Source organism: Panthera leo, chromosome A3 (genome assembly GCF_018350215.1).
Source record: "Panthera leo isolate Ple1 chromosome A3, P.leo_Ple1_pat1.1, whole genome shotgun sequence".
Classification (NCBI taxonomy): domain Eukaryota; kingdom Metazoa; phylum Chordata; class Mammalia; order Carnivora; family Felidae; genus Panthera; species Panthera leo.
In genome coordinates this window covers 138,760,309-138,774,109 of record NC_056681.1, presented here as the reverse complement: position 1 = coordinate 138,774,109, position 13,801 = coordinate 138,760,309, and the positions used below count along the sequence as shown (strand labels likewise).

General features: G+C 53.2%; 1 protein-coding gene across 4 annotated transcripts in view; it reads right to left on the bottom strand.

The window, feature by feature from the left end:
- The window catches only part of MYT1L (myelin transcription factor 1 like), a 142,793-nt gene that overhangs the window by 111,980 nt on the left and 17,012 nt on the right, over positions 1-13,801 (bottom strand). The window lies entirely within an intron of this gene.

Below are 13,801 nucleotides of genomic sequence, written 5' to 3'. Positions count from 1 at the left end.
ACACCCCTCACAATCGACAGTCGACCACACAAATCCTCTTTCTTAAACATCTTGCCAGATACACATTATGTATGATGTGTTTCACGAGAAGAATTAGTTCATGCACAGTATATTCACATATCCCCTCTTCTGTGAAATATGACAATATATGTGTTGTGAGAAAGCTTTGGATGTGTTTGTATCTGTAGATGCTGCCGACAAAATGGTATCTGTAAACTAACGAGCTACTCATAGAAGATGAGCCACAAATGCCTGCTGGTGAGAACAGCCGCACAGTTTAAATTGATGAAGAACACTGTCAGTCCCAACGTTACGGAAAAAAGTCAGTGTTGTCGGCAGCCATCCCTAAACCCTGCTGAAATCAGTCCAAACCTGGGCAAGACCCCCGGAGCAGGACCTGTCTTCCATAGAGGGCAACTTTCCAAAGTGACTTTGCTATTACGGTTCTTGTCTTCCTGGAAACCCCACGATACACTGCAGGAATAAGGGGGAGAGACACAGGGCACGGATGCTGTGGGAGCCTATTCCATTGTCGAAAATAAGACGTGTGGTCTCCGGTGCTGACTGAATGCTTTGGGAGCACTGTGATAGGCTTACGTTTAGACCTGAGATGAGAAGTATCCAGTCTCACGTGGACCATCCAGTACATGCTTATTTGGGGAGGATCCTTGGGGCTGGGTGCTGGGCCCTGGCAGATTCAGAGGGGAGAGGCATAGATATGGACCGGTGAGGAAGACTGTGTTGGAGCCACTCAGCACAGGTGACATGTGTGCCAAACACGTGGCATGTCACGGGCACACAGTAAAGGGCTGTGGAATGGATAGGTGACGTGTGATAAATGCTATGATAAATGCATGTTGAGGGCGTCCCGTCGAGAGGGTCAGGGGGTCAAGGGAGCTCGGCCATGCTCCAGACAAATGAGGCTGGGGCTGGGCTTGAAGAGGTTGCACGAAGCTATGGAAACATATTTCAGGCAAAACAGAGACTTTGTGGGGCACTTGGGGGGCTCAGTCGGTTGGGCGTCCAACGTCGGCTTAAGTCATGATCTCACCGTCCGTGGGTTTGAGCCCTGCGTCGGGCTCTGTGCTGACAGCTCAGAGCCCGGATCCTGCTTCACATTCTGTGTCTCCCTCTCTCTCTGCCCCTCTCCCACTCATTCTATGTCTCTCTCTCTCTCAAAAATAAATAAACATTAAAAAAACCCAGAGACTTCGCAAAGACGTGAACACAACGAAGAGCATGATCCGTGCAGAAAATGGAAACAAAAACCAAACACAGAGTTTAGAGTGTGCAACGGTGGGGCCAGTAGGATTGTGTCTGGCAAGGTTTAGGAAGGGGCAGACCGGCCTGGGGACCCATCCAGGAGGGGCCTGGAAGGAAGGGGAAGGCGAGGCAGTCACTGTGCTGACCTGATGTCCGATGAGGGTCCCCAGAGCCTCTGCTGGATGCACAAGTCTCTGATAGGCACTGTCCCTCCCCACAGCGAGACTTAGGTCCATGGTTGAGGGGTGGGACGGGCAGACAGGATGCACTGTGTCTGGAAGATTATGTGCGTGAACGGCTTGTGGGAGGTGTCACAGAGTGAGGGGCTGGGGAGACATTTGACGTTGTACTTCAGGGTCCCAAGCTGTAAGTGCACATCTCACACACTTGCTTCGGGGATGGAAGGGTCACTTCTGTAGAGAGGTCAGTGCTGGGCACACACGCAGTACTCATACTTGGTGCCTGCTGTTGATTATCATGGCGATTTTTATTCTTACTCAGGAATTGGGTGCTCAGCAGGCATGTCCCTCTGTGTTTTGGACACTTACTGTTGTGCTGTTTGTCACTACCGTCAACAGTCCCCAGACCATCTGGATGAACGGCATGAGCGAAGGGGTGGCCCTGACACTGTTTCCTGGAGAATTATTTCTTCTGGTTGCTTGGGTGCATCTCACGCTCTGGTAAAGACAACGCCATTCATCGGGGGCCCTGGAGGTCGCTGGCATGCACTGGCTCTCAGAACGGAAGGACTTCATTCCTATCCAAGTGTGTGACCGCAGTCAGTCCCCTTTCCAGCGTGGATGTCCCCTTCTTCATCTGTAAAGCGAGGGCCACTGGGTGATCGCCAAGGCTCCACCAACCCCAGAATCCCAGCACGATTGGTCATCTGCCTTTTGAAACTAAGCATCTCTTGGAACATAATAATCAAAGCAAGAATAATACTTATAACCCGAAAAACACCTGAAGAGAACATATATTGGTCTCTGTAGCATTTCTAAGATGAAACAGAGTTCTGAGCTTTCTTTCGTGCGACTCTTTCCACGGACCGGGAGACCGGGTCCGTGGCCTCAGACACACAGGCCCAGCCGCCCCCACCTTGCTGTCCACCCCCTCGTGCCCAACGACCACCTGACAGTGCGTCCAGCCTGAGCTCCACACCAGCCAGGCTTCTCGGAGATGGCGGTCGGGGGACTCACTCATGGGTCCAGTCTGTTTGTCCAGATAAAGGATCAGCGGTAGGTGCTCGTGCCAGGTCGGCCCACGACGTTCCGGGGCGTAACGACTGTTGTCACCTGCCCGTGAGGGAGCTCTGTTCTGCACCAGTGCTACCCGCACAGGGCACCAGGCCTCTCTCTGACCGTCTCTGACCGTCTCAGGTTCATCCGGATTGCTAGGAAGTGACGTAAAAACGGCTGTCTGTGCTGTTCAGCGATGCCACCCACAATGTTCCGCTCCAGCTGGCAGTGGGGACTCCTTCAGGCAGGGTGAGCCAGCACTGCGGCCGGGCTTCGTGCCCTGTCCCCCGCCCGTCCACACACACCTACCTGCCTCAGATCTCCTGGGGGCCTGCCTGCTGCTCAGACCTTAAATGGTAGGGCAGCAACGTTCAGAGCGGGCAAGTGGATGTTATCCTTAAAACGGATGTTGCAGTCAGAAGCGGACACAACTGGCCTTGGCTCTGCCCAGACGGGCCCCTGGGGTTGTGGGAGGTGGCGAGTCTGGCCAAGAGGACACCTGAAAGTGTGGGGTCTGAGCTGGAGGTCGGGGGCTCCACCCCGAGGGGGGCATCTGGCCCTCAGGACAGCTCCTCCTCAGACGTCTGCCCCGTTACCCCCGCAGGTGCAGTGGTGACGATGGAACCACGGCCAGGCACCCATCTGCCAGTGCCCACCGTGGCCCCCTCTCCTTTAGAGCCCTGCGGGGTGGCCAGCGGGGCAGTGGAGGAGAGAAAAGGAGGAAGAGTAGAAAAATCGCAGAGTATAGAGAGTGGGAAGCGTGGGGGTGGGGGCGTCAGGGCAGAATGAGAAGGAGGAGGGAGTCGGCCACGTTTGTGCCCCATCACACCTGCGCCTCACGCAGCGGGTTCTGGTGTCAGCGTGTGACACGTTGCGCAGACAGCCTCGGTGCCGTCAGGGAGGCGACGTGGAGGGAACAGCACGTCCGGAGCCCCGTGTTCCTGTCTCGGCTTTGTTAACACCTGGATGGGCTCCTGGACTCTGGCTGGGCCTCTGTTTACCTATCTGTGCAATGAGGGCGTTGCCCGTCCCTTTGCTGTTCTATAGTTTTTATTGCTCAAACTTCCTGAAGGATTTCCTCCTCATTGTGGTCTGCTCATCTACTTCCATTTAGTTCCCTGTGATACATTTTGGAAACCATTTCAACTAAATTCCTGACTGTTGGAATTAGCTGGCCTCAAACGTCCGGTGCCTTCTGCTAATTCACATGGCTCGATGCTCAAAGCCTTTTCCTCCGTCCATTAGCGTGAACCGTAGGTCAAAATCACGCTTACCGCAAACACATTCCGTTGCCCCGTTCCCTAAGTGCCCACTTTCAAGGTGAGAGCAAAGTCCCAGCCCATAAGACAGATTTCACTCACGCATCAGGCAGCAGGTGGCCCGGATGCCCGGTCTACGGGACCCAGTGGCTTGGAACATCCCTCCACCGAAAGAGAGAGTCTGCACGCACAGGAAGGGCGGGTGCTGCCCTCCTCTACCCGGCAGGTGCTGTGGAAGTGAGCGTGTTCCACAGCCGTGTTGTGCTCCATTCACCCGGGCTCATGCCTATCAGCCACGCGAGTCTTTCTAAGAAGACAGCAGAAACCCACGGTCCTGGAATGTCTCCAGATTGTGGACGCCAAATGGAATCAACGGTGGAGTCCTGGGGGTAACTGAGAAGCTGGCGCCGAGGTGAAGCGCCAGTTACACGAACGCAGCAGGTGCACGGCCGGCCCTCCTCCACATCCCCGCACGCGGGAGGGCCCGAGCTCAGCCGACTGTGTGGGGTTCACGCTGTTGCTTTGGTCCCCGATTCTGTTCCTCAATAGGACAGGTGGGCCTCCACCAGCTGTGTATTTCCCATGCTGGCCAGCGGAGGCTTGCTGCTGATGGTGGTCACGGAATATTGCTTGAATGAACAAACCATGGTCTCCTCCATTTATTAAAAATTAAAGCACCTACTGGGGCCCCTGGTTGGCTCAGTTGATTAAATGTCTGACTCTTGATTTTAGCTCAGGTCATGATCTCATGGTTGGTGAGATCGAACCCCAAGTCGGGCTCTGCGCTGGGTGTTGAACCTGCTTGGGCTTCTCTGTCTCTCTCTGTCTGCCCCTCCCCTGCTTGTGGTCTCTTCCTCTCTCTCTTCCTCTCTCTCTCTCTCTCTTCCTCTCTCTCTGCCTTTCTCTCTCTCTCTCTCTCTCTGCCTTTCTCTCTCTCTCTCTGCCTTTCTCTCTCTCTCTCTCTCTCTGCCTTTCTCTCTCTCTCTCTCTCTCTCTGCCTTTCTCTCTCTCTCTCTCTTCCTCTCTTCCTCTCTCTCAAAAGAAAAAATGAAAGCACTTATCACGTACTGGTGTGATTATGGGTTCTCCTTCATGACACTGAGAAAATGGCCTGTGTTTAATTGATTGTTATATTCAGGGCTGCAGTATCCAATATAGTAGCCCATAGTCATCTATGGGCTATTTAATTAGCATTAAGGAAAATTAAAAAAATGGACTCCCCGGCCACACTGCTCACATTTTAAGGGTCCAGTAGCCGCAGGTGGGTAGTGGCTGCCATATTGGTGGTTTCCATCACCACAAAAAAAATTCAGTGGACAGATCCGTGACGGCCATCTGGGACACAGTAGGTGTTCATCAGGTATTTGTTGAGTGAATAGTGGCCACTGGCTACTGCAGGGAAGCAGGGCAGGACGGGGCAGGAAGGGCTGAGCTTTGGGAGGTAGCTCAAGATCCCAGAACTCCGACGTCAAGAAAGCTCATTCTTCTCCAGTCGCTCAAGGGAATGTGTTCTGTGTCACTGTAGCAAAATCAGATGGATCCGTCTATGAGGGGCAAGGCCGATCCCGGGTGGAGATCCCAGCGATGCCTGCAGACGCCCCAAAGCAGAGCTCCCCGCACGCTCTGGCAGGCTCACCTAACGGCGACCCTGGACGCCAGATCCCCGTCTGCGAGGTGTCGACAGGCTCTTTATGTCCTGCGTCCGCTCCTACTTTACAGAATCACAACCTTTGGAGATGGCGACGGATGCTCTTCTGGTTTTCTCCCCACAGTCGAACCCTCAAAGCACTAGTAATGTGGTGACTCAGGGTGACGGTAGCTCATGTGTTTGAGCCCCGCCGAAGGCCTTGAAGTTGCAGAGGGAAGAACTGTGTGCCGTTAGCGGGGAGTTTCCCGGGGCCCCCACGTCCTGCGAGCCTCGCTGTGCCGCTCACGTATGCCCGGAGTGTCTCCGCCAGTGCAGCTCTTACGATCCTTTGCTGTTAGCTTGGCTTAAGCCATCTTGAGTCTTTTCTGTCACGTTATTCTAGCAAATTGGTTACCTGGCCGCAGTGAACACTTACATTTAAAATGTTGTGTATTACAAGCTCTCAGGGCTGGTTTCTGTGGGGTTTTCAGTGGCCTCTTGCTTGGTGTTTTCATTTATCTGATTTTAATATAAACAGAAGGTCAGGTCTCAGTAACTGGAAAATGGGCTTGGCGGCATGTTCCTGGTCCAGCCCTGTCGCATGGCCTCTGATGAGAGAGGAAGGACTCGGGCAGGCAGGTCACGTCTCCCAACATCGAGGGGAGGCTCGCGAAGCCACAGCCACTTCACAGACGCACGGTCGCTGTGTATGATCGCTGTTTCACGGGTGACACCTTTCTTGTATTGCCTGAATGGCCTCGGTTGTGTCAGGGCTAAAATACTTATTTTGGAATCAGGTAAGTCATATTTGCACATGATTCTGGAGCCCTGAGTTCAAATCCCAGCTTGGCGAATACGGCACGACTCACAGAGCCCTTACCTGCTGTTTTTTAACATCTTCACAAAAATGAGCCCACTAAGCCCTCACGGCGACGGTACACGATGATGGGATAGAAATGATTATAATTCTCTTTTTGTGGGACGGAGATCGTGAGGGATCTTCTGAAGGTCACACGGCTGAATAACATTGAACAAAGTACTTGAGAGTCCCTTGTCCCCACATCTTGCCTTTCTGGTCTCTAAGGACCAAGAAACCCTGTCCCACTTTCTTATGGGGCTGTGGTCAGGATCCATTAAAACAATCACACACCTGTTCCTCTAATGTCTATCACACGGTGAGCAAAAAATACGTTTTGCTGAATGAATTAGACAGAGTGGCTCCTTTGTGCATTTGTTCAGAAAATGTTTCACTGAGCAGCACGGACACAGTCCCCAACTTCACAGGACATGAGCAGAGAGTTGCCTGATGGACCGGACGGGCTGTGGGGCAGGAGACAGACAGACAGACACTTGGGAAGGATGGGCCACACCCACACGGATGGAAGAGTTCAGGCCATGTACATGGAGAGGCGTGTGGACAGCCGCAGATGCACAAAAACGCAGACAGTACTGGTCACACCTGTCTCTACTTCTCACTCTCAATGCCCAAACTCTCCTTTGGGGGGTCAACTCTGCACACATTCCACTCCGTTAGGAACCCCCCACCTCACCCTGGAGGAACCTGTCCTGGACTTGTCTAGCCTGCTCTAAGTGTCTGTCCCTAGACCTCTGTCCCCCTGGGAGCCCCAGCAGCCTCCTCCCAAGGACGCCCTTCCCTCCACCAGTGCTGGGGACGCCCTTCCCTCACCTGTGCTGGGTCCCCTGCTTCTGGACCCAACATCTCTGTCCTCCACTGTCTCGCGTGGGTGCAGCACATGGTCCAGGAGCTCACGGAGGAGGCATGAGAAAGGGACACATGTGAGACCCTTGCACGTGTGCAGGTGTCTGTGTGCTGCCCACAACCGATGGTCTGCTCAGGAATGCAATTCTAGGTCATATGGCATTTTCCTCGGTACGTCTGCCGCTTTCTTCCTTGCGACCTAGTTCCTTGAGAGCCGGTCAAGAAGTCCAGTTCTGTTATGAGTTTTGATCCTCTGTATGAAGCTGGGCTTCTGAGAGTCTTTGCCAGTTTCTCTGGCGGGGGATACATTCCCACGTTCTGGGCCACGCGCTGCTGTGGAGTCAGTTCAGGGAAATTTTTTACTTACTTCCAGCGCCATTTTATCCTTACTGTTTTCTCTGGTTCTGGATTGCTATTATTTGGCTGTTGTGCTTCCGGAGCCATCTCTTGTGTTGTCTTATCTTTTCTCTGTTTTCCCCCAGGGTTTTGTCCTTCTAACTGGACAGTTCCTTCAACTTTACCTCCAGTCCTTCTCTTGAGTTCTATTTCTTGCTATCTTTCATTTTCCTGAATTTCTTTGAGGTCCTAATTGTTTTCTCATCTTCCTGTTTGAGAATATTACACCTTTGCAGGGAAGATTTTCTCTATTTTCTCCGGGTTGTTTTTTCTGTTGCGCTGTTTCATTTTAGAGGCTTTCCCCCGTGCCTGGTCCTTGGACGTCCCCCACACGTGGGGCAGGACTGCGCTGACTGCGGGTCTCGGGTGCGGCTGGACCAGGCTGCTTCGTCAGGTGGTCCGGCAGGAAGTGGCCGTTCCTCCCGGCAGGCGACGTGCTGGGAATCCAGTGTGGAGACTCCAGGGTCTCGGCATTCCTTGCACAGATGCCCACGCAGCCCTCCCCTCAGCAGACAGTGACCCCGTGGCAGTGACCGGTGACCTCGGTGACAAACTCTGTGCTTCATTCTCTCCAGAGAACATTTTTTTAAGCTGATCCGGTCTCGGGGGTGAAGAGTTGGCTCATCGGCTCCGGGCCCGGAGCGGCACATTGGGGTGGCTGCTTCTACCCACGCGTAAGACCAGTTTCCCCGCTGTCAGGTCCATCGTCAACATGTCCAGCCGTGCCTGGTGCCATCGATTCGGGAGTTCTAGAGGATTCCAGGGTTCAGGTTTCGTCAGGGCCACCCGAGGTTCGCCTGTTGTTAGGGGCCGGGCGTCTGCTAGAGCTCACAGTACTCAACTCTCTGCTCCTTCGCCTCCAAAATTCTGGTGCTGTTTCTCCTTTCCCATTATTTTTCCCAGTGTCCTTTTGCCTTTAAGAACCAGACTCTTGGCCGCTGTTTTAGTGAGGTCTGCAAGGCGGCCCGAGCTAACAAGTGTGTTCAACTCTTTCTGGAACTTGGACATTGTCTACTCAATTTTCTTTAAGTTTATTTATTTTGAGAGAGAGAGAGACAGAGACAGGGAGTGAGTGAATGGGGGAGAGGCAGAGAGAGACAGAGAGAGAGAATCACAAGCAGGCTCCACACTGTCAGCACAGAGCCCGACAAAGTGCCTGTTCCCACAAACCACGAGATCACGACCTGAGCTGAAATCAAGAGTCAGACGCTTAATCGACTGAGCCATCCTGGCGCCCCGACTTAATTTTAAAGAACTTAAAGAATATGGCTCTGTCCTACCTATGTAATTTTATTTTGTTTTTATTTTTTATCATTGGCTGCCTTTTCTTTTCTTTTCTTTTCTTTGTTAAAGTTCACTCATTTGTTTTTGAGAGGGAGAAGGTGTGCACGCGCACACGAGCGGGGGAGGGACAGAGAGAAACGGAAGAGAGGGTCCCAGGCAGGGTCTATGCTGTCAAGCGGAGTCTGTGAACCGTGAGCTGAAACCAAGAGCCAGACGCTCAGCCGACTGAGCCACCCAGGCGCCCTTCCCGTGTATTTTAGATCCCGCCACATGGCCCTGGAGCTCTGGTGGTGGCTGCCTGTTTCCCCCCACTCTCCGCCCGCAATCCCATGCCCACCCATGACCGTTCCCTCTTGCTGACCCTTTGAAGTCCGTCTTGAGGTCCACCCTCCCGTAAAGTCACTCCTGACCAGTCCAGAATTCAGGACTCTCTACTTTTAGGAACCATCTGATACCTTGCACCAATCTTGTAAACCACCTTATTGTGGTCTTGACTTTTTGAGATGCATTTCCCTTATCATCTCGATTCAACTGTTTTCTCCTTGGCTTAGGGACTGTGCCGTATAGTTAATTGTTCTCAATCCTCGCTGTGCCAAATGAAGGAGTGGGTCTTTGATACGTCTGTTTCTATCGATCAATATTATTGGCACTTTCAGAACGGGCCCACCAGTCTTAGACTTGATTTTACCAGCATCTGGCTTTCAACAAAATGTGTGCTCTCTCCTCTCCCTGTACAAAAACAACATTTACTATCTTTGTCATTGACGAGACTAGAATGTTGAGAATGTTAGGATAAAATTACCCCAAGAACCAGGCTACCTCTTGGCAGTGAGATTAGAAAATTAAACCGCTTTGTAAATACACATAGACTTTTTCTATTTTAGTTAAAAATGTCAAGCGGTTGATAAGGTTTCCGGAAGGGGCTGGTCCATCATGAGCTAGTGAACTGCGTGCGAGGAGATGCTGCTGACTACGGTAACACCCTCAGGGCGGTAGGGTCTGGAGGAGGTAGAAGCCTTAGAAATCGCCAAATCCATCTTTCAACCTAGAAAATGAAGAAACCGAGGCCACAGGGATTCAGTGGTGTGCACGGGCCGACGCGTGGGGTGGCATCAGACCAGACTTTGTGAGCAGCTCTTCCGTCGGGCACCACGCGGTAGAGGCTGACGCCAGCCAGAAGCAGCACCTCCGTGGGGGGCCCTTCCGCACCCCGCAGGCATCCCGCCCGCACCGGCCAGAGGAGGGCGTCCCCGGAGAGAGCCGCGCACGCAGATACCAGCGTCGGCTTCTCTCGACAACGCGGCAACTTCAACTTTGTCTTTCTGAACATTTACAGGCTGACGCCGGCCCTCTTGGTCTGAAGGGCGCCAGGTCACACGGAACATTAGCAACGGAGGCCACCCGGTCCGCATTTAGTCCAGATGAGGAATTTAACGCTTGAGGCGGCAAGTGTGACAATTCCGTTAGTGAGTGGCTGTTCCGCGTGGTACCGCCACGGGCACTCAGTGCCGTGGTAACGCTTAATGCGGCAGGAAGACTTGGCACTTGGCACCACCCACACCAGAGACGTGAAATACGTCACACTGATGCGGCCGTCCCAGCTTCCGTGAGCCGCGGTCAGTAGGATACGCAGGAAGAACTGAGAAGCGTGCCACTTGCATGGTGGCACCGGGGACAAGCGTGTAAGACAAGGCATAAAACAAAGGGCTAAAGATGTCCTTCCGTCTCTTCCCCAAATACATGCTAGATTATTCTCCTTCAGGCGCAGTAGGACACGATACTTTGTCTTCACGTGGTTGCTCAGTTGCGAAGTATTTAAAATTCTGGTAGTTGAGGGATTGAGTTGTTTACAGATTTAGTGTGGGAATGCAGGTGATGCATATGAATGTCCGTGGCTTGTGTCTATCATAGATGTACATTTTATGTACACACACGTGCACACACATGTGCTCGCACACACATACATATGCACACACATGCACACACACATGGATACACATGCACGCATACAAACATGCACACACATGTGCTCACACACATGCACACATACCCACACACACCCACATGCATACACACACAAGCACGTGCACACACATGTACAATGCTTGCCTGAGATGCACATATGCACACATGCACATACACACATGAACACATAATGCACACACGTGCACAGACATGTGCACACACATGCAACACACGCCTGCCTGCATATGCACACACACAAGCATGCACACACAGTACACACGAGTGCACACATGTACACACATGCACACATGTGCACAGTGCACATATGCACGCACACCCACATGTACACAAGCCTGCATGAGACGCACGCATGCACACAAACACATAATATGCACACACGTGCACACATGCATGTGTACACACGTGCACACACATGTACAACGAGCACACACACGAACACATAATGTGTACGTGCACACATGTGTGCACACATGTACACACAAGCACACACATGTGCACACACACACACGCACACACATGCACACTCCAGGCAAGATACGCCCTTGATAGAAATTTGAAGCTTCTTAAATATGCATTTTCTAATAAGCAAAATATATAAGCTTTTACTCCACATAGGTTTTCAAAAGCTGCTCTACAGTTTTGTCGACAGCAGGCTACAAATAATGAGCCTGGAAATCTGGTCGTTATAAAGATTTAAGAATGTTTTCTTCATAACGTAGCCTCGATTTTAGTGTCTGTGGCAACGGCTAGTTACAAGCTGTCGCCGCTGCACATTTTTGCCGAAGAGCAACCTTATCCCCAAATCCATCTGCGTTTGGGGCTCCGCCCCCGGAGCCGGATGATATCTCAGCTGAACGCAGCTATGTTCATTCCCGTTATTTCCGTCTCCGAGTCCAGGAGGCGTGCTGGGCCTGAGGAAGCACACGGCAGCTTCTTTATTGCGTGACTGCCCTGCTCACGACCCGGCCCAGGGTGTGTATGTGGCGCAGCCACGTCCCCGTGCGGGTGACTCTTCGTCACAGAACACCACATGCGCGGCCGTGGGTCCGCCACTCATCCTACCACCTGCTCTCCTCCCTGAACTCAGACGACGAGATGCTACGTTCTCTGTGGCAGGCTGCTGTCTGCTTGGACAGGCAGCCTGCTTGCACACGGTAGCCGAGTGAGAAGCGCTGGGGGGCACCCTGTTGGTTTCACACGAGCCGGAGTGAAATCTCACGGGAAAGGTGCTCTGAGGACAAATTCGGGGCCTCCGCCGTGCCCCTCCTCTCAGGATCTCTCCTGGATCCTCTGAATGTGGCGTCTCTGTCCCGTCTACCTCCAGCTTGCTTGTCTCTGTGAGCAGGGAGGTGCCCTCAGGGGACACGGGGGTGCCCTGTGTGGCTGCGCTGGTGGCTGTGGTCTTTCAGAGTCCCCAGCCAGAAAGGAGGTGCAGAAGTGGCTGGCGGGGGAGGCGTGCTGCACGGTGCAATCACACTGCTTTATTTAGGTGTGGTGTCCCTGGGAGTCTTGCTTGGGTGTGAGGTCCTGGGGTGTGTGTGTATGTGTGTGTGTGTGAGGCAGTTCTGTCTCTAACTTCCTACACGGCGGTCCTCACTTCTCTCCTCTTGCTTTGAAGCTGCTCATGTGTTTAGGCAACAAGGAGGACTATCTTCCTGGGCACACCTGCCAGGGACCTGGGCACACCTGGCTGGGGTAAGTCCTCGGTGTGGTTTGTCTACTTATGTTTGTTTTATTGAGCACTTGGCTCATTTGCAGAAAGACACGGGATGTTTTGGTAGCAAGGCTCTAACCCTCCCCGCGGGTCCCCCACGAGCGCTAACAAGGGTAGGAGGCTTCCTCATCGGCCCCAGCACTTTGCCCCTCCAAAGGGGACAGGCTTCCGAAGCCGTCTTCAGATGCGGCTGGACCCGCCGAGTTCACTGCATTCCGGGTCTCATCCGGGTTGTAGAACTTCTTTCTTTTTTAAAGAAACTCAGCACTGCTGCTTTTACATGGTGCAGACACCCTGCTGGGGCCTGGGGAGGAGGGAGCCGCGCGTGGGGAACGCAGGAGAGGCGCGCGCACTGGCCTTCGACTCCGTACTGGGTTAATGGAAACGGTTCTGCCGCGAGGCACTTAAATCTGTCTCCATTTTTAACAGTAAGGAGACAGGAAGTTTTTCCAAACTGCCAACCTCTCCTCCCTGTGAGCAGAAAAGTAAATCTTAGTCGTACAAATGCAAAGGTTCTGAGACTGTTTGTTCCAGAAATGGATGCCGGTCTGGGACCAGAAAGCTCTTTACTGACGAGTGGGTCTGTCCTTAACTAGGGTCTGCGAAAAGAAGGCACCGATCAGATCCTCAGCACTTTCAAAGGCGTCGTCTGCAGCCGGGGGCCACAGACCAGGTGTGTCTGGGGGTCTGGAAGCACCGAGAGGGCTGTGTCGGGGATGCCCTTGTTCCCTGTGAGACTCTCGTCGGGCCAGGGGGTCGGGAGGTTGCCGAGGCCCCTTCCTTGTAGGATCCCGTGTGTTTCCTTGAACAGTTCCCACGTCAACGCGGTTCCTCACATGTTTTATTGAGATAACAGTCTCAAAAATGTAAAACTCCCCGGCGCTAAAAAGAAACGAGTGAGGGCCGGTGTGTATAGCACGGGTCTGCTTGGGGATGAGTTTCCCAGAAGTTGAGACATGGCAAGAGAGGTCAACAGTGTCACATCAACTTATTGCAAGAAAAACAAACAACAGAAAAACCAGAACCCGAAGCAAAAAGGCCGGATCCTACAGGCCGTTCAGAGGTGCGGCTCCAATGTGATGTGCCCGTGGGCTTCCTGGGCCGCACACAGCACGACGTGGCCCTGACCCAGTGGCAGCCCCGAGGGAGAAGCCTGAAGCCAGACGACCCCGCCTCTGCCCGTATCCGGCCCTTCCCGGGTCAAGGGCTTTGCCGTCTGAAGGCTGGCTTGGAGAGGGCAGAGGGGGCTGGCTGACAGTCCTGGCCGTCCACTGCACGGTCTCAGAACGGTCCCTGCAGAGGCCGGGCCCAGGACTC